This window comes from Phyllostomus hastatus, unplaced genomic scaffold, assembly GCF_019186645.2.
Source record: "Phyllostomus hastatus isolate PE091 unplaced genomic scaffold, TTU_PhHast_1.1 phas_contig_62, whole genome shotgun sequence".
Classification (NCBI taxonomy): domain Eukaryota; kingdom Metazoa; phylum Chordata; class Mammalia; order Chiroptera; family Phyllostomidae; genus Phyllostomus; species Phyllostomus hastatus.
This window is the reverse complement of record NW_025333921.1, coordinates 17,201,641-17,222,588: the sequence shown is the minus strand read 5'-3', so window position 1 is coordinate 17,222,588 and position 20,948 is coordinate 17,201,641. Positions and strand designations below refer to the sequence as shown.

Below are 20,948 nucleotides of genomic sequence, written 5' to 3'. Positions count from 1 at the left end.
TAAACAAAGCTTACAGTTTTCCTCTTTACATAGGGTAAATTTTGAATGTCTGAATGGAGATTGTACTTGGTTACTGAAAGTGATTACAGAACTATTATTTATCACAAGTGACCAGAAAAGTCACGGGGCTGATGAATTTTCATCCACAAAGAGCAGAGGGATATTCCTCACTGAATTTTAAGAGACAAATGGAGGCAAATAAAGTTGCTTTCTACTTATAGTCAAGAAATGCACTTATACCAAATATACTACCTAGCTTGCTTAAATGAGTTTAAGCCAACTGGTCCAGACAAGTGATCTCCCAGATGATCACAAGGGTCACCTATAAAATCTTTGAGTTATCCTAGACAGAGTAGCCAAAAGATAAACATGGAATATGTAGTCCTGATTTTAAAATGAGGGGATAGATGAAATTTACAATTTGATTGATGAGTACCACCAGTGCCAACAACAGTCTAGATGGGATTATTAAACAGGTGGTTTACAAAGGAAGTGATGTTTGCCAGGAACTAGTGCTACCGCATTAAGTGTAAAGTTATTTCTTTTGTGTGTGAATTATTAGATTAATGGATTGAAGGGTATCATGGGCTCAGTGTCTTATTTCCATGAGGCCTTTTACTAAATCCTTCATGACACTCTTGTGCAAAGGTGAAAACATGTTAGTGGGGACTAGGAGGTAGATTTATAGTTGGTTGGACAGAGGTTCTCTGGGAGTGTTGGTTAATGAGTCCTTGTCACCATGGTGGTGAGTGTGTGGTGGCATTCCAGGGGGTTTTGCTGTGGTTCTGAGCAGGTTAATATTTTTTGTTAATAACTTGAAAGATGAAACTGAAGCCAATTTTATCAAAAAGTGTGGAAGACACTAAGACAGAGAGATAGTGAACACATGTGAATGATTATAAATTTTAAAAAATTTACAGTCATATCTGCTGACACATTTTGACAAGAAAGGTTGAAAAATCTGCCATCAGGACAAGAATTGCTTACATCTGATCCAAGCACAGTGTTTCACCCTCAGACAAATGCCAACTTGCACAGCCCACTGACACTGCAGGCCCCCTTGGTTACATAGCTCTCTATGCCACCATCCCCAGGGTCAGCCTCTACCTTATTCTATTGGTTAATTGTAGCAACACCCCTGCTCCTCCCCACAAACAGGTCCCAACATTGCCAGGCAAACCCCACTGCAGCCCTTGAGCTCCTCAAGAACTTCCCCAGCTTAGGTCCCTGCCCTGGCTCATGGTTTTAACTTCCTGAGCATCCTGCCAGCTCACGGCCCATTATCAGTGCCCCCATAGCTCTGAGAACAGGGCTGGAATTCCTTTCCCTCTTTCTACTAAGAGTCTACTTGTTCCAACATCCATATACATAAGTATATGTGCTTCCCATCATATGAAATCTCACAGGGATGAGTGTCAAGTCTGTGTTATTTAAAAATTCAGTTACACCAGTATAGAATGGGGGAGTCTTGTCTTCACAACTGTCTATATTGAGACTTTGGGCCAATTTGCTAGAAACCAATTTACCTAAAGTCAATTTACTTACAGTCCCAGCTCTGGAAAATTTATATCTTAAGAGCATTTTTTTGGCACTTCTGAATAAATCACTCTATCTCTATAAAGCATTTAAAATGCTGGATGACTCCTCCAATTTTACTTTTTAAAATATTTTATGAATTAGTATTTTAAGGCATTTCTACTTTGATTTTACATTTTTGTAAGTTATTTTTAAACTTACAGTATATCACTTAGAAATTTCTAATAAAGTCCAACTCCTGCCCTAGAGAAACCAGTATATTTTTATATAAATATGAACAAAAATGTTTATTCCAGTTTTATTTACTTTTTAAATATATTTTAGTAATTATTCTATTATAGTTTTCCCGTATTTTTTTCTCCCCTTTATTCCCCTCCACCCTATATCTACCCCTCCCACCAGCATTCCACCCCCCCTGCCCCCACTTTGTTCATGTCCGTGGGTTATACATATAAGTCCTTTGGCTTCTTCCCTTCCCATATGATTCCTAACTCCCCCCTGTCTGTTTTGTACCTACCATTTATGCTTATTCCCTGTACATTTTGTCCCATTCTCCCACCACTCCTTCCCCACTAAAACCCTCCTTGTCATCTCCATTTCTGTGGTTCTGTTCATGTTCTAGTTATTGGCTTAGTTTGTTTCTGATTTTTAGGTTCAGTTGTTGATAGTTATGAGTCTGTTGTCATTTTACTATTCATATTTTTTATCTTCTTTTTCTTAGATAAATCCCTTCAACATTTTATATAATAAGGGTTTGGTGATGCTGAACTCCTTTAACTTGATCTTATCTGAGTAGCGCTTTATCTGCCCTTCCATTCTAAATGAAAGCTTTGCTGGATAGAGTAATCTTGGATATAGCTCCTTGCCTTTCATGACTTGGAATACTTCTTTTCAGCCCCTTCTTGCCTGTAGAGTTCCTTTTGAAAAATCAGCTGATAGTCTTATGGGAACTCCTTTGTAGGTAACTGTCTCCTTTTCTTTTTCTACTTTTAAGATTCTCTTCTTACAAGGAATCCAATTAAAAAGTGGGCAAAGGACTTGAACAGACACTTCTCCAAGGAGGACATACAGAAAATCCAAAAACACATGAAACGATGTTCAATATCACTAGCTATCAGAAAGATGCTAATTAAAACCACAATGAGATACCACTTCACACGAGACAGAATGGCCATCATAAACAAAGCAACAAACAACAAGTGTTGGAGAGGTTGTGGAGAAAAGGGGTCCTTAGCGCACTGTTGGTGGGACTGCAGACTGGTACAACCACTATGGAAAGCAGTATGGAACTTCCTCAGAAAACTAAAAATGGATCTGCCTTTTGACCCTGCAATTCCACTGCTGGGACTCTATCCTAAGAACACTAAAACACCAATCCAAAAGAACCTGTGCATCCCAATGTTCATAGCAGCACAATTTACAATAGCTAGATGCTGGAAGCAACCAAGATGCCCATCAGTAAATGAATGGATCAAAAAACTATGATACATTTACACAATGGAATTCTATGCAGCAGAAAGAAAGAAGGAGCTCCTACCCTTTGCAACAGCGTGGATGGAGCTCGAAAACATTATGCTAAGCGAAACAAGCCAGGCAGTGAAAGACAAATACCATATGATCTCACCTTTAACAGGAACCTAAACAACAAAACAAAGAAGCAAGCAAAATATAACCAAAGACACTGAAATAGAGGTCAGGCTGACAGTGACCACAGGGGAGAGTAGAGGGAATTTCAGGGGACATTGGGAAGGGTTCACGGGAACAAACTTAAAGGACACATGGTCAAAAACTAGGGGGAGGGTGGTAATGGGAGGGAAGTGGGGAGGGGTGGGAGGCGGGGCTGGACTGGGAGTAAAAAGGAGAAAACTGTATTTGAGCAATGATTAAAATAAAATTTAAAAAAAGATTCTCTTCTTATCTTTGATCTTGGGTAATGTAATTATGATGTGCCTTGGTGTGTGCTTCCTTGGGTCCAAGTTCTTTGGGACTCTCTGAGCTTCCTGGACTTCCTGGAAGTCTATCTATTTCCTTTGCCAGCCTAGAGAAGTTCCCCTTCATTATGTTTTCAAGTAAGTTTTTAATTTCTTCCCCTTCCTCTTCTCCTTCTGGCATCCCCATGATTCAGATGTTGGAACATTTAAAGTTGTCCCAGAGGTTCCTAATCCTTTCCTCATTTTTTTTTGAATTCTTGTTTCTTCATTCTATTCTGGTTGAATGCTTACTTCTTCCTCCTGTTCTAAATTGTTGATTTGAGTCCCAGTTTCCTTCCCGTCACTGTTGGTTCCCTGCATATTTGTTTTATTGCACTTTGCATAGCCTTCAGTTTTTCCTCTATTTTGCAACCATGCTCAACCAATTCTGTGAGCATTCCGACTACCAGTGTTTTGAACTCTGCATCTGATAGGTTAGCTATCTCTTCATTGCTCAGCTCTATTTTTGGAACTTTGATCTGTTCTTTCATTTGGGCCATATTTTTTTGTCTCTGCCTACCTGTTACATTGTAAGGGGTGGAGCCTTAGGTATTTGCCAGAGCTGGGCAACCCACATCACTGTGTTGTGACATTGTATGTGGGGGAAGGATCTGAAAGGGAATAATGCCACTTGCTGGGGTCTCTGCCAGCTTTCAGTCACTTCCCCCACTTCCTGTAAGCAAATTGGGCCCTTCTGATGCTGATTCTTAGGTGTGTGGACTTATATACATTCCTAGACCCTATGGATCTCTCCAACAAATTCTCCTGTGAGGCTGGGAGTTTCTCCCACCACTGTAACCCCCATAGGTATTCCAGTCAGAGGTTTTGAGACTTTATTGACCAGTTGTGCAGTCTACCTCGCTCCCCAGTTATTCTTCCCAGTTTATCCACATGCAAGTAGGATCACTCACTCTGCCAGTTGCTGCCTCACTTTCCCTGGTCCTCCAGCCACTGCCTTGCCACATGTCCTCTCCTCCCTGGCTGCCTGTCTCCAGCCCTCCTATCAGTCTGAATGAATATTTCTTCTTTAACTCCTTGGTTGTTGCACTTCCATACAGTTTGATTTTCTGGCAGTTCTGATTGGGTTTTGTTTTTAAATTTGTTATTTTTCTTCTTTTGGTTGTGCAAAGAGGCAAAATGTATCTACCTGCACCTCCATCTTGGCCAGAAGTCCCAGTTTTATTTATTTGTTATGGGACACACATCCTTCATTTTATATAGTAAATGTTACAATTATTGAAGCAAAGAGATTACAGTGGAAGTTCACCTTACACATGAACCAATAATCAACTTTAAATGTTCTATAACAGTAAAACATATTAATAATTACCTGTGAATATTTCCTACAATTTGATATTTTTGTAACTCAATGGACAAGAAATGCTTAAAAATTTCAATATCCCTCTCTGATTAAACAGATTTTCTCTGTGTGGTGTTGATTATTATGTTAGTATGACTATTACTATAATGATTATTGTATTGGTCTCAGATATTTTGCTACATTTTATTAGGTCCTCCATCAAACCACACTTTTTCTAACTGTGTTTTACAAAGGATATGAACAGCCAAGTCACAGGTGAAGAAGTAGATATGGCTCATAAACATTATAAATGTGGGTAAAGTTTTTCAACCTCAGTCATAATTTTTAAAAAAATAAAATAAAATGCCACTTTTTTATCAGACTGGCAAAGAACCAAACACTGGAAATCAGACAAATGGCCATCAACAGATAAACAAACAAGTTTGTTACATTTATACAATGGATCACTCATCAACAACAGACAGGACATGACTACTGACACATGCAACAACATGGACCAACCTAAAAAATGTTACATTTAGCAAAACAAGCCAGGGAACGTATAGATATGATTCCATTTATATGAAGCTCAAGAATAGGCAAAACTTAAAATATGGTAAAAGAATTGGTATGGTTCTTATCCAGGAGTAGGGACTGACTGGGAAGAAGCACAGAGGAATTTCCTGGGGTAGGAGTGTTCTATGTCTTGATCTAGGAAGTGGCCACACATTCCAAAAGTTATCCAGCTCCACTCTTAAGATTTTTGCATTTTATTATATGTAAATTAAGCTCTTACTAAATTAGTGTTTAAAATTTTTTATAATTCACATAAGCTTCCACTCAGAAACACACCAAGTTTGAAAGCTTTTACCTCTGGTTTGCAGTTTAGTTAAGTTTTTACAACTTTGGGAGATATGTTTGAATTTTAAAGGGAAATTACCACATATTCAGGTTGGTACATATTTAAGGAGCTCACTTCATGTGAATAGCAGATGTGTGCTAAATCTCCTAGCATACTCTACTCCATTAACATTGAAGTTTCCGGACTTCCGGCAAGATGGAGGAATAGGTGGACGCACCGTACCTCCTCGCACAACCAAGATTAGAACAACAATAATTTACAGATAGAATAACACTCAGAACTGATAGAGGATTTATCTGAATGGAAGTTGGACAGCCAAGAAGTTGAAGTAGACCCGTACATCCAGACTGGTAGGAGACGATGAGCCGGGCGGGTGCTGGGCTGGCGTGGGTCGGCGGCGCGCGGAGGTCGGGGAAAATTTGGTATGAAATCAGCGCGACAGCCATCCGGGGCGCGAGAACGCAGCGGTGATCCCTGAGTACGCAAGCTGCGGCTGGCGGACCCAGTGAGGCAGCGATTGTGGACCAGGGCAGAGCTCACAGCCCAGGATCCCAAAGAAGGGTCTGAGCCCAGGAGAACGGAACTACCGCCATTGTTCCCTCCCGTCCCCGCTCCCACCCCTGCCCCCACATATAACATCACAATCTAGCAACTGGGGTGCCCAGCCCCGGTGAACACCTAAGGCTCCGCCCCCCACCATAACAGGAGTGACCAGACTGGAAAAAAAAAAAAGGAGAGACAGGGAAAGACATAAGACATGTTTCCAACAGAACAGATCAGTCCCCCAGGACTCATCCTTTTGAGCGACTAAGAAATAGCCAATCTATCAGATGCACAGTTCAAAACACTGGTTATCAGAAAGCTCACGGAATTGGTTGATTTTGGGCGCAATTTAGATGAAAGGATGCAGGTTACCATAAAAGAGATGCAGGAAGATACGCAGAGGAGAGCCAATAGTGAAAGGAAGGAATCTGAGTCTCAAAACAATATAGTGAACCAGAAGGAAGATAGAATCAACCAAGCAGGAAAGCATGATGAAATAAGAATTCAAAAAATCAAGGAAAAGCTTAAAAGCATCCAGGACACCTTTAAACGTTCCAACATCCGAATAATAGGGGTACCAGAATGGGAAGGAGAAAAGCAACAAATTGAGCACATATTTGAACAAATAATAAAGGAGAATTTCCCCAATCTGGCAAAGGGAACAGTCTTCCAAGAAATCCAAGAAGCTCAGAGAGCCCCAAAGAAGTTGGACCCAAGAAGAAACACACCAAGGCACATCATAATTACATTACCCAAGGTAAAAACAAAGGAGAGAATCCTAGAAGCAGCAAGAGATAAGGGGACAGTCACCTACAAAGGAGTTCCCATCAGACTGTCAGCTGATTTCTCCAAAGAGACCTTACAGGCAAGAAGGGGCTGGAAAGAAATATTCCAAGTCATGAAAGACAAGGACCTACATCCCAGATTGCTCTATTCAGCAAAGTTCTCATTTAGAATGGAAGGGGAGATAAAGTGTTTTTCAGATAAGGTCAAGTTAAAGGAGTTCATCATCACCGAGCCCTTATTTTATGAAATGCTAAAGGGACTTATCTAAGAAAAGAAGATAAAGAAAAGACATGTATAGTAAAAGGACAGCAAACTCACAATTATTAACAACCACACCTAAAGCAAAACCAAAAGAAACTAAGCAAACAACTAGAACAGGAACAGAACCACAGAAATGGAGGGCACATGGAGGGCTAGCAGCAGGGGGGGGGGTGGGAGGAGGAGAGGGGGAAGAGGTATAGAGAATAAGTAGCATAGAATGTAGGTTGAAAATAGATAGGGGGAGGGCAAGAATAGTATGGGAAATGTAGAAGCTAAAGAACTCATAAGTATGACACATGGACATGAACTAAAGGGGGGGAACATGGGTGGGAGGGGGGTATAGGGTGGAGGGGAGAGAAGGGGAGAAATGGGGCATCCGTAATAGCATAATCAATAAAATATATTTAAAAAAAACATTGAAGTTTCCTAACATCTAATTGGTAAGTTCATTCTGGGTGATGCATCCCAAACACACATACATCAGCACATGGTGTCCTGGGTTCAGGTAAAATAATTGTGGATATTTGCACCTGGGCTTGAGCCACAAGCACTTTTCCCTAGGTTTTCCTCAGTCTCCATGCCCTTGCCAAAATGGACAGTTCTCACCCACCCACACCCCATGCTGATCCTAATGAATGATTGGAGCAATCTTAGCTCCTTGGGCAGGCTTTGAGTAACTATAACTTCCTTTAGGTTGCCATGGTAATGTAGTGGTTGAATCCCTTGAATCATCTCTCAGGTTGACTTGATTTGCTACTTGGCTTGATGAGCTCAGGGAGCAGGCTCTACAAGCCCTACCTTGATGCCCAGTCAGGTCACCCAACTTCTCCCAGGAAGAAGGAAACTTGTATAAGCAGCAGTCCAGTTCCCAGTCCTTCCTCCATAACCATGACACCCAATGTAGCCCACATGTAAGGAAAATCAGAATATTCCTCTGTAAATACTCACTTGATGCTTTGTTGATACATGTATAATGGTGCTATGGGCAGTTGCTTGGTAAAATCCCCAACTGAAGCCTAGACCGCCCCCTTCTGGCCATGTAACATCTTTTTCTTGCTTAGGAGAAGGAAAAATATTACTATATTATGTCCATTGTTCTTGGGCAAGGTAGGCTGAGTCACTGTGCTCCCCCTATAAGATATCTGCCTGGAAACCCTGAGGAGAATGAGCACTAATCCCTTTGTTAGAGACACTTTGGTTAAGGAATCCTATTTGCTTTCTCTTTTGCTCCATAAATAGAGTAGGGAGAATTGTGTTTTTTTGTGTCCAGAAAAAGGCAGGCAAGAGGAATAAACAGATTTCCTCCTAGGCCATAATATCTGTTCTAGAAAGAAGAATGAAAGAAATAAGTATTCTCTCTACCTTTTCTGGAAGAGTTGCTCAGCTCAAACAGAGAGTGAAAAGCAGTATGGATAATGCTTGTATTGTCCTTCGTCCTCCTCTTTCTTCCTACTCCCTCTTCCTTCTCCTTCCTCCTTCTCCTTCTCTCTGTCTTTGATGTTGCATTTGGTATAGATTAAAGGGCTTGCCCAGTCTCTCAAAGCTCAAAGTTCATCTTGGCTTCAAGGAAGAAAGCCCCCAAGTTTGGCAGGCCCTGAAATAGATGTCTCTAGCATTTTAGCTAATAAAGCAACTAGGCTCTGGGTGAGTAAGATGGCATGTCAGAAAGATCAAAAACACAGTCTGACTGACCAAGAATTGAATCCTGACAGCTGTTTTACCTCTTTAGGCTTCAGTGTCCTCATCTGTAAACTAGAACTAATAACTACTTCACCAGGTAGGAGTTGAATGAAATAATATGTGTAAAGTCCCTGATACATAATAGTCTTTATGTTATTGTTACTCTCAAAATAAAAATACACAGGAGGTGCATCCTGTTGTGGGAGTTTAGGGTTTTAAGAGTAAATGCAGGGACTTCTGGCCAAGATGGAGGCATAGATAGACGTAGTGTTCCTCCTCACACAACCAAAATAGGGACAGCAACAGTTTAGAAACAAAAAACAACCAGAACTGACAGAAAATTGAACTGTATGGAAGTCCAACAACCAAGGAGTTAAAGTAGTCACATTCATCCAGGCCCGTAGGAGGAGTGGAGTTGGAAAGCTGAGTGAACAGGGATCATGGCAAAAATAGCAGTGGCTGGTGGACCCCGGGTGTGCAAGGTAGCAGCTGGCAGACTCCAGACGTGCGCAGGCGGCGGCAGTGGGCAGACCCAGCAAGGTGGCAGATTGTGGAGGGACATGGTGCACAAGACAGCTGGTAGACCAGGAAGTCCCACATTCATGTGCAGATAAACCAGGAAAAACTTGGGGAGCAAGACAGACCATGCAACCCAGGGTCCCAATGCAGGTAAATAAAGCCTCAAAACACCAATTGAAAACACCTGTGGGGTTAAGGGGCCTGGAGGAACTTCCAGCCTCACAAGAGAGTTCATTGGAGAGACCCACAGGGCCCTAAAATGTACATAAACCCACCCGCCTGGGGATCAGCACCAGAAGGGCCCAATTTGCTTGGGGAAGCAGGAGAAGGGACTGAAACCCAGAAGAGAGTAGAGCAAGTGCCATTGTTCCCTCTCAGACCCCTGCCCCACATACAGAGCTACAACCCAGCAACCTGGGTTGCCCCACCTGGATGAACACCTAAGGCTCACCCCTCACTATGTAACAGGCATGTCAAGACAAAAAAAAATGGCCCAAATGAAAGAATAGATCAGAGCTCCAGAAAAAATACAACTAAGCAATGAAGAGATAGCCAACCTATCAGGTGCACAGTTCAAAACACTGGTAATCAGGATGCTCACAGAATTGGTTGAATTTGGTCACAAATTAGGTGAAAAAATGAAGGCTAGGCTAAGGGAAATAAAGGAAAATGCACAAAGAACCAATAGTGATGGGAAGGAAACTGGAACTCAAATCAATGATGTGAACCAGAAGGAAGAAAGAAACATCCAACAAGAAAAGAATGAAGAAACAAGAATTCAAAAAAATGAGGAGAGTCTTATGAACCTCCAGGACATCCTTAAATGTTCCAACATCTGAATTATAGGGGTACCAGAAGGAGAAGAGGAAGAGCAACAAGTGGAAAAGATAATTGAACAAATAATAAAGGAGAACTTCCCCAATCTGGCAAAGGAAATAGACTTCCAGGAAGACCAGGAAGCTCAGAGAGTCCCAAAGAACTTGGACCCAAGGAGGAACACACCAAGGCACATCATAATTACATTACCCAAGATTAAAATGAAGAAGAGAATCAGAAGCAGCAAGAGACAAGGGTGCAGTTACCTACAGAGGAGCTCCCATCAGACTGTCAGCTGATTTCTCAAAAGAGACCTTATAGGCAAGAAGGGGCTGGAAAGAAGTATTCCAAGTCATGAAAGGCAAGGACTGATATCCCAGATTGCTCTATCCAGCAAAGCTTTCATTTATAATGGAAGGGTAGATACAGTGCTTCCCAGGTAAGAACAAGTTAAAGGAGCTCATCATCATCAAGCCCTTATTATATGAAATGTTAAAGGGATTTATCTAAGAAAAAGAAGATAAAAAACATGTACAGTAAAATGACAGCAAATTCACAATTATTAACAACCACACCTAAAACAAAAACAAAACAAAAACAAACTAAGCAAACAACTAGAGCAGGAACAGAACCACAGAAATGGAGATCACATGGAGGGTTAGCAACACAAGAGTGAGAGGAGGAGAGAGGGGGGGAAAGGTAGAGAGAATAAGTAGCATAGATGGTAGGTAGAAAATGGACAGGGAGAGGGTAAGAATAGTATGGGAAATGTAAAAGCTAAAGAGCTTATAAATATGACCCATGGACATGAACTAAATGGGGGGAATGTGGGTGGGAGGGAGTGTGCAGGATGGAGAGGAGTGAAGGGGGGAAAATGGAACAACTGTAATAGCATAATCAATAAAATATATTTTTAAAAGGTAAAAGAAGAGTAAATACATAGTGAGAAATAGTCAATAACAAAATGTCAGGACATGAAGATGTCTGGAAATTTAGAACTATGAGTAATAGTTGAGGAGATTGAAGTTGTTTTACCTGGGAAAGAAAGAACTGTCAAATATTTGAAGAACTATATTGTATCCCAATAGGGGCTAAAAGGCCACCTGACAGGGATTTCCTATTCTGGATGGTGCCTTTCAACTCTAAATGAAATTCTGGGACCCCAAGGGCTCTGCCCTGAAGGCAACAGAAATTGGAGGGTGAGGCCGTGGCTCAGGATTGGCAGCTGATGACATCCAGGCACACTGGTTGGAGGATGCTGAGCAGACACAAGCCTGGCCCTCTGGCTGGGCCAGAAGGACCTGCAACCCAGAATATCCCAGGGAAGTGAGCAGGTAGTGATTTATCCCGTTTGGACCATAAGAAGCCTTTGGACAGGTCCTAGTGCTATTCCTAGTATTCTGTCCACTTAAGAGAGAGGCTACCTCAGGTCACAGAAGCCCTCCTCCTGGGTGGAGTACAGTTTGTTTCCTTGTAGTCTAGCCAGGAAGCATCAAGCCGGGTGGTCAAGAGGCTGGCCGCCCTGGCTAGGAGGCTGAATGACTAGCCAACTGGTGCATCTCCAGAGAGCAGGCTGACTGGCTTTGACAGGCCAGCTCTTCAGTGGCTATTGCTGCCTGCAGAGCGTCCCCCTATTGCCAGCTGATTTTCTCATTGCTAGGCTCGTAAATGGCATGATTTATGACTGTGCTCATACATGCTTTCCCTTCCAGGCTGGAAAGCGAATAATGAATTAATCACTCTGCCTTGGGTTCAATACGGAGCTGAGTGTTTGCAGATCTTTATTGTCCTGTGCAAGCCAAGTCGAATTGTTCAATTTACACTCCTAATCCATCTGAGTTTGTGCACTTTAGCCTGTTCCAGGGGAGCTGCGGCCTCACAGCTTCTTAGTCTCTGAGGAAGCCTCACTGACCCCTCCCTCTAAGAGGGAATGCCAAAGACTTCTGGGTACTCAGAGCAGCCAAGCCACTTCCTCAGAGACTGCTCTATGGGATACTTCCTGTCTTGAATGGGGCCATGTGGAGCATTTCTCAGCAGCACAAGAATAGCTGAACTGCCTGATACCAGCCAATGTGTGTGGCACATAGAAGGCACTTGGAAAATGTTTGTTGAGTGAATGACCCTAGCTCTGCAGACACAGATGTTTATAAAAACTAAGGGCCTGCAGTCATGATTGCAGTAGTTTCTCTTTTCCCTTGTTCTGGTTCAGCAAGGCTTTGGGAAAAGAGTTTTTACTAGGTCTCAGTTCTAATGAGATCTGAGCAATGAGATGGGGCAGATTTTTTCTCAGGTTCACTGGGAAACAGTGGGAGGTGAAGCCTGCATTTGAGGATCTGGAGCTTTCCCAGCTTGGCCATTTTTCTTCACCTCCCAAAAACCAAAGCCATAGCAGTTGCCTTTTACCCAGTCCTAGAATATGAAAAGCAGTGGATCTCAGAGATGGATGGAGAAAGCCGACCCGGGCTCACCCTGATGGGCTCCAGGAAGGGGGCATATCTAGTCTTGGGTATGCTCTCCTAGACCCAGAGAAGCTGAGATGCTGCCTTGCCCACCTCATCATCCAGCTTCCCTACTGCACAACTCTGGGCTTGCAGTCCAGCAGGACTCCCACACCTGAGCCTCTCAAGTTTTCTTCACATTGTTCTGTTATCTGAGACCTTGCCTCCATCCTTGCTGCTTGCTGGGGTACCTCCCCCCGGCCACTCTGTCAGACCTGCCACTAAAGCTGTCCCTCATGAAACATTTCCAGGCCTCTTCCCATTAGTGTAGCCAAATATTGTTGGTACCACATTTAACCCCTCTCTGACTTTGACCCTCTTCTTGTGCCCTGGTCAGCTGAACATGGCTTCTACATTCTCACTCTAGTCACTGGTGAAAATGTGAGGAGAAGAAAAAGCTGAGGGCAAACCCCATACCTGCTATCAGGCACTTCCTTACAGACCAGATACAACTGCTTTCTTTTATCCACTAAACAACCATTTACAGAGCCCCTATTCTGCCACATACTGGGGTTTCAACAATGAACACAACCTTACCTCTTCTTGTTTCTCTCCTCCATCATCCAGCCACATCAACTCTTCATAGTACCCTCAAGCCCACCATGTTCCCTACTGCCCAAGGGACTTGGTATATGTTCTTCTCTACTCCTGGAATGTTCATACTCTCCTTCTCTTCTAGCTTATTTATTCTAATCTTTCAGAGCTCAACTTAAACACCAATTCTTCAAGGGGGGCTATCCTAGAACCATCACCAGCACCACTGCCCCATTCTTTTGCTCCTTGAGCTAATTGTTTTCTCTGAAATTCTAATCACAATTGTAATTACAATGATTAATTATGTAGCCAATTGTTTAATATTTATCCCACCCATAGATGTAACCTGACTGCCCTATTTTCATTGCCTAGACAAAACTTTACTTGGCCTATCTCCTATATTAAGTGTTTTTCTCAAATGTTCAGTGATCCTTCACTTGTTGCTCCAAACAGGTTGCCCAGGGCCAGTCACAGACAGCATCTGACACTGGTCTGAACCAGAGTCCCTTCCAAGAGGCCCAGAACCAATACACACAGTGGCCAGCTTCATACAAAAATGGAGCAGAATCAATAAGCTTCACAAGTAGCATATCCAAAGGGAGATCTGGGCAGACACCTAACCCTGCTGAGGCAAATTTCACTTCATGTGGTCAGCATCTGTACAGCAGCTCACATGCCATGATTGGGGTTCAGCCTCATAGTCAGCCAGCCTGAGGGTCAATCCAATGAATAAATGAGCCAATAGCAATTGAGACTCAAGTATAACAGGAAGGGACACATAACCAACACAAGGAACATTCCTGGAGCACCCAGCTCAGGTGACCAGGAGAGTGCACTACTGGATCCCAAAGGAAGCCTACTACATAAGGCCATCCCATGAAGACTGCGAGTCATAGCAGATCTATGTAATACATAGAAACAGACACAAAGAGGCAGTCAAAATGGGGAAAGGAAGAAACAGGCTGCAAATGAAAGAACAGGAGGAAGTATAAGAGAAAAGGAGCTAAATGGAGGCAAGCAATTTACCAGATATATAGTTCTAAGTAATGGTTATAATGATGCTCAAAAGTTTGAAAAGGCATATAGAAAGAAAACATAAAAAATGACCTGTCAGAAATTAACACAATATCTGAAATGAAGAATACACTGAAAGGAATAAACAGTAGGGTAGATAAAGCAGAGGATCAAATCAGCATTTGCAAGACAAGGTAAAAGAAAAATGACTTAATCAGAGAAGCAAAAATTAAAAAATAATTTTTTAAATGAGGATAGTTTAAGAATTCTTTGTGACAACATGAGGCATAACAACATCCACATCATAGGGATACCAGAAGGAGAAGAAAGAGAGCAAGAGATTGAGAATCTATTTAAAGAAATAATGAACAAAAACATCCCTAATATGTTGAAAGAAAAAGACTCACAAGTCCAGGAAGCACAGAGTCCCAAACAAGATAGATCCAAAGAAGCCCACACCAAGATAGATCATAATTAAAATGGCAACAGTTAAAGACAAAGAGAGAACTTTGTTTTAAAGATTTTATTTATTTATTTTTAGAGAGGGAGGAAAGGAAGAAGAAAGAGAGGGAGAGAAACATCAATGTGTGGTTGCTTCTCATGTATCATCCACTGGGGACCTGACTCACAACTCAGGCTGTGCCCTGACTGGGAATCAAACCAGAGACCCTTTGTTTTGCAGGCCAGAGCTCAATCTACTGAGCTACACCAGCCAGGACAAAGAGGGAATCTTAAAAGCAGTGGAAGAAACACAGTTAGTTACCTACAGGGGAGCTCCCATATGACTGTCAGATGATTTCTCAATAGAAACATTTCAGGACAGAAGGGGTTGGCATGAAATATTCAAAGTGATGAAAAGTAAGGACCTACAACCAAGATTATTTTACCCAGGAAGGCTATCATTTAAAATTAAAGGAGAAATAAATAGCTTCTGAGACAAGAAAAAGCTAAATGAGTTTGTTACCACCAAACTGGTATTATAGGAAGTGTTAAAGAGCCTAGAAGAAAACAGAGAAGAAGGATAAGGAGGAGAAAGAGAAGAAAAATCAAGGAAGAAATCAAAAAGTGTCTGAAACTAATGAAAATGAGGACACAAATCCAAAATCAATGGGACACAGCAGAAATAGTCCTAAGAGGAAAATTCATAGTATTAAAAGGCTATCTTAAGAAATAAGAATATCTCAAATAAACAATATAACTTTACATTTAAAGGAACTAAAAAAATGAAGTTCAAAGTAAGAAGAAAGAAGTAAATAATAAAGATGAGAGCAGAAATAAACAAAATAGAGTCTTTAAAAAATACAAAAGATCAAGAAAGAAGAGGCAGAGTAAACCCACCCCATATACACCTTAGCCCAAGCCCTCTGCCTAGTCTGTATTGTGAATGGGGGACATGGAAAAAAATACAAAAGATCAATGAAACCAAAAGCTAGTTCTTTAAAAAGATAAACAAAATTGACATTTTAAACCAGACTCATCAAGAAAAATATGACCCAATTAAGTAAAATCAGAAGTAAAAGGGAAGAAATGATGAACACAAAATAATGCAAAGGACTGCAAGAAAATATATAAACAACAATCTGCAAACAAATTGGAAAATATGTAAGAAATGGATAAATTCCTGTAAACATACAATCTTCCAAAACTGAATCAAGAAGAATCAGAGATTCTGAACAGACAGATTAAAACTAGTGAAATTGAAGCAGTAATCAAAACACTTCCATCAGACAAAAGTCCCAGACCAAATGGCTTCACAAGTGAATTTTACCAAACATTCAAAAAAGAGCTAGCACCTGTCCTCAAAAAGTTCAAGAGGAGGGAAGACTCCCAAGCTCATTTTATGAGACAAGCATTATCCTAACTCCAAAACCAGGTAGTAAAGACACTAGCAAGAAAGAAAATTATAGGTTAATATTCCCAATGAACATAGATGCTAAAATCCTCAACAAAATATTAGCAAACCAAATACAGCAATGAATCAAAAAGATCATACACCAGGATCAAGTGGGATTTATTCTGGGAATGCAAGGTTGGTACAATATCCACAAATCAATAAGCATAATATACAATATAAACAATATAAAGGATACAATCACATGATCATATCCATAGATGCAGAAAAAGCATTTGATAAAATCCACCACTCATTTATATAAAAACTCTCAGCAAAGTGGGAATAAAGGGACATACCTCAATGTAATAAAGGCTATATATGACAAACCCAACATCATACTCAACTGGCAAATACTACAAACATTTCCTTTAAGATCAGGAACAAGACAGGGATATCAACTTTTACCAATCTTATTCAATGTAGTACTGGAAGTCCTAGCCAAAGCAATCAGACAAGAAGAAATAAAAGGCATCAAAATTAGAAAGGAAGTATAAAACCATCATTATTTGCAGATGACATGATACTGTGTATAGAGAACCCTAAAGATTCCACCAAGAAACTATGATAATTAATAAATAAATTCAGCAAAGTAGCAGGATATAAAATAAATATTTAGAAATCAGTTGCATTTTATACACTAGTAATAAACTATCAGAAAGGGAAACTGAGAAAACAATCCCATTTACAATTGCTGCAAAAAGAATAACATACCTAGGAATAAATTTAAACAAGGATGTAAAAGACTTGTACTTGGAAAATTATAAGACACTGAAGAAAGAAACTGAAAATAATACAAATAAGTGGAAGCATATACTGCATTCAGAGATAGGAACAATTAACATCATTAAAATGTCTATACTACTGAAAGCAATCTATAGATTCAACACAATTCCTATCAAGATATCAATAGTGTATTTCATAGAACTAGAACAAATACTCCAACTATGTATATGTAACCACAAAAGACCCCGAATACCAACAATGATCATGAGAAATAAAAACAAAGTTGGAGGAATCGTGCTATCTGATACCAAACTATACTACAAGGCCAATGTAATCAAAACAGCATGGAACTGACATAAACACAGACATATAGATCAGTGTTACAGAACAGAGGGCCCAGAAATAAACCCACACTTTTATGATCAGTTAATATTTGACAAACAAGGCAAGAACATACAATGGAGAAAAGACAGTCTCTTTAATAAATGGTGGTGAAAATATTAAACAGATATATGCAAAAAGTAAAACTAGACCACTTTTAATACCATACACAAGAATAAACTCAAAATGTATTAAAAACTTAAATATTAGACTCAAAACCATAAAAATTCTAGAAAGCATAGGAAGTAAAATCTTGGACATTTCTCATAGCAATATGTTTTCTGATATATCTCCTTGGGCAAGAGAAACAAAAGAAAGAATAAATAAATGGGACTACATCAAACTAAAAAGTTTATGCACAACAAAGGAAACCAACAACAAAATAAAAAGACAAACCACTGAATGAAACATGTTTGCTGATACATATAATCATGAGTTAATATCCAAAATTTACAAAGAACTTACAAAATTCACCACACACACACACACACACACACACAACCCCATCAAACAATCCAATTTAAAAAATGGGCAAAGGACCTGAATAGACACTTCTCCAAAGAGGTCATACAGAAGGCCCATAAGCATATGAGAAGATGCTCAATGCCATTAATCATCAGAGAAATACCAATTAAAACCACAATGAGATATCACCTCACACCTACCAAAATGACATTCATTAATAAAACAAACAACAAGTGTTGGAGAGGATGTGGAGAAAAGGAAACCCACATGTTTACAATAGCCAAAATTTGCAAGCAGCCTCAGTATCCATCAGTAGGTAAGTGGATTAAAAAAATGTGGTACATTTACACAATGGAATACTACTTGGCCATAAAAAGAAGAAAATCTTACCCTTTGCAACAGCATGGATGGATCTGGAGAGCATTATGCTAAATAAAATAAGCCAGCCAGAAAAAGACAAGTACCATGTGATTTCACTCATATGTGGAATCTAATGAACAAAATAAGCTAACAAACAAAATAGCAACAGACTCATAGATAGAGAACAGCCGATTGCTGTCAGAGAGAAGGAGGGTTGGGAGGCTGAGTGAAAATGGTGAAGGGATTAAGAAAAAAAATCTCATAGACACAGCCGACAGTATGGTGATTACCAGAGGGGAAGTGGTTGGAGGAGATAGAAGAGAGTAAAGGTGAAATAAATGGTGATGGAAAGAGGCTTCACTTGGGATGATGAACACAATTCAATAAACAGATGATGTATTATAGAATTGTGCACCTAAAAACTATATAATCTTATTAACCAATGTCACCCCAATAAAGTCAATGAAAAAGAAAAATAACAAAAAATAAAGTTAAATAAAATAAAATAAAATAAAATAAAATAAAATAAAATATGTTCAGTGATCCTTGGCTCTCTGCCAAGGAAGATAAAGGCCATGAGAAGCAAACAGAGGAGGCAAGTTAAAGGAAACAAAGACTGTATATGGACAAAAGTAACATTAAAAAATGAAAACTTAACATTAATATCCTCAGAGATAGTTTTACTTTAAAAATGACATTTTATGTAAAAACAAGAGTGGTTGCTATAGTAAAAAAAAAAGTCAGAGACCAAAAGAAGAACTCTTGTAAATTAAAAATACAAGAGCAAAAAACTTTTAACTGACTAGGAATATTGGAAAACCATAAGAAAATCTTCCAAAAACTGGGAAAGGGGAAACCTAACTAGATGAAAAAGAAGAAAAAAAAAAGTTAAGACTCGATTTAGAAGGTCCTCACGTGATTATAGGAGTTCCACCAAGAAAGTAGAAAGGAAACAGAGAGGAGGAAATCATCGAAGAAATAATTCAAGAAAATTTTCCAGAACTAAAGGATAGGTATTTCCACATCAAAAGACTCAGTTGAGTGTCTAATGAATGAAAATAAACCCACGCCAAGGCATGTCATGATGAAGTTTAAAAAACTAAAAACAAGCCCTGGCTGGCATAGCTCAGTGGATTGAGTGCGGGCTGGGAACCAAAGTGTCCCAGGTTCTATTCCCAGCCAGGGTACATTCCTGGGTTGCAGGCCAGAACCCCCAGCAACCACACATTGATCTCTCTCTCTCTCTCTCTCTCTCTCTCTCTCTCCCCCTCTCTTCCCTCCCTAAAAATAAATAAATAAAATCCTTAAAAAAAATACCTAGAAATAAATTTTAAAAAACAAAAAAAAACAAAAAACTAGAAACAGATTTTTCAGAAAGGGGAAAGAAAGTTTTCATACAAACAATCAAGAACAAGAATTGCTTTAGGCCTCTTGATTGCAACATTAGAAACTAAAAGGGAATAATTCTTTCAAAATTCTGAGGGAAAATTGTATCTGACTTCAATTTCTAAATCACATCAAGTTGTCAATTAATGGTGAGGTTATAATAAAAACATTTTCAGAAGTGCCAGGTCTTCCCATGTTTGTTTTTTTAGGCAAATACTAGAGGTTGTGATTCAACAAAAGAAAAGACTATTGATGGACACTTGCTCTGCTTCCATATCTTGGCAATTATAAATAATGCTGCAATAAACATTCGGGTGCTTATGTTCTAAAACAACTATGGGACATTTACACAATGAATGCTACTTGGCCATAAAAGAAGAAAATTTTACCCTTTGCAACAGTATAGATGGACCTGGAAAACATTATGCTAAGTGAAATAAGCCAGTCAGAGAAAGACAAATACCGTATGATCTCACTCATATGTGGGCTCTAATGAATGAACTGAACTAACAAGCAAATTGGGGCAGACTCATAGATGGAGAGCTGATGACAGCTAGTGGGATGGGGAACTTCAGGGGGTAGATGGGTTGAGTAAAAGGAGAAAGGACTCATGGACAACAGTGTGGTGATTGCTGGAGGGAGGGGAGTAAAGGGGAATAAGTGGTAATGAAAAAAATATAATAAAGACTAAATTTTAAAAAGAGAAAAAAACTAAATATAGAAAGAGATGGGTATGAGGGAACAGGGATCCAAGAAAGATGAGAGCACTCCTGAAGATGATGGTGAAGGGAAACCAAGATCATGCCTGCATTGCAACCAGCCCAAACTGCAGCAGGTCAGAAGGTATTAGGGCAGATATTTCCAGAAAATGTAAATGAGTGGCACCTCTGATGCATCTGAAGATATTGTGAGCAGATTTAGAGAACTGACAGAGGATTTTGGAGTTAAATTAGAGAAAATAATATACAACCACTAATCAAATAGGAAAATGCAGACAGTTAATTTCAGGTCAAATTAAACCTTATGTAGGAAAAGAAAAATATTCATAATCATAGGTCACTCACAGTTCAGGTATAAATAGTATTTACATTATCATAACAATCTAAACACTGAATAATGATTTAACCAAATTTATAAGTAAATTGAGAGCATGAGGAAATGGAAAATATACATGCACGTGAAAAATCTTGAAGTAGCAATAGAAGCATGTTATTTAGTAATTTAGAGGTGAATATTTGCTTCTGGGAAGAAAGAAATGAACAGAATGGGGTGATGAGTTGCAATTTCTGTAATAAGCCTTATAAAACTCTTAAATCTAAGCACACAACACCTAGATCCTCAGAGAAATGGCTGATTCCAGGGCTAAGACAGGGTAGGTACAAGATGAGCTTGTTATGAAATAAAGTAAGGAAATACTCAA

The 20,948-nt window shown here is 39.8% G+C and overlaps 2 pseudogenes; one reads left to right on the top strand and one right to left on the bottom strand.

Annotated features, from left to right (window-relative positions):
- Positions 1-20,948, bottom strand: part of LOC123825153 — a 160,167-nt pseudogene that overhangs the window by 12,557 nt on the left and 126,662 nt on the right.
- LOC123825366 lies at positions 15,605-15,716 on the top strand (annotated as a pseudogene).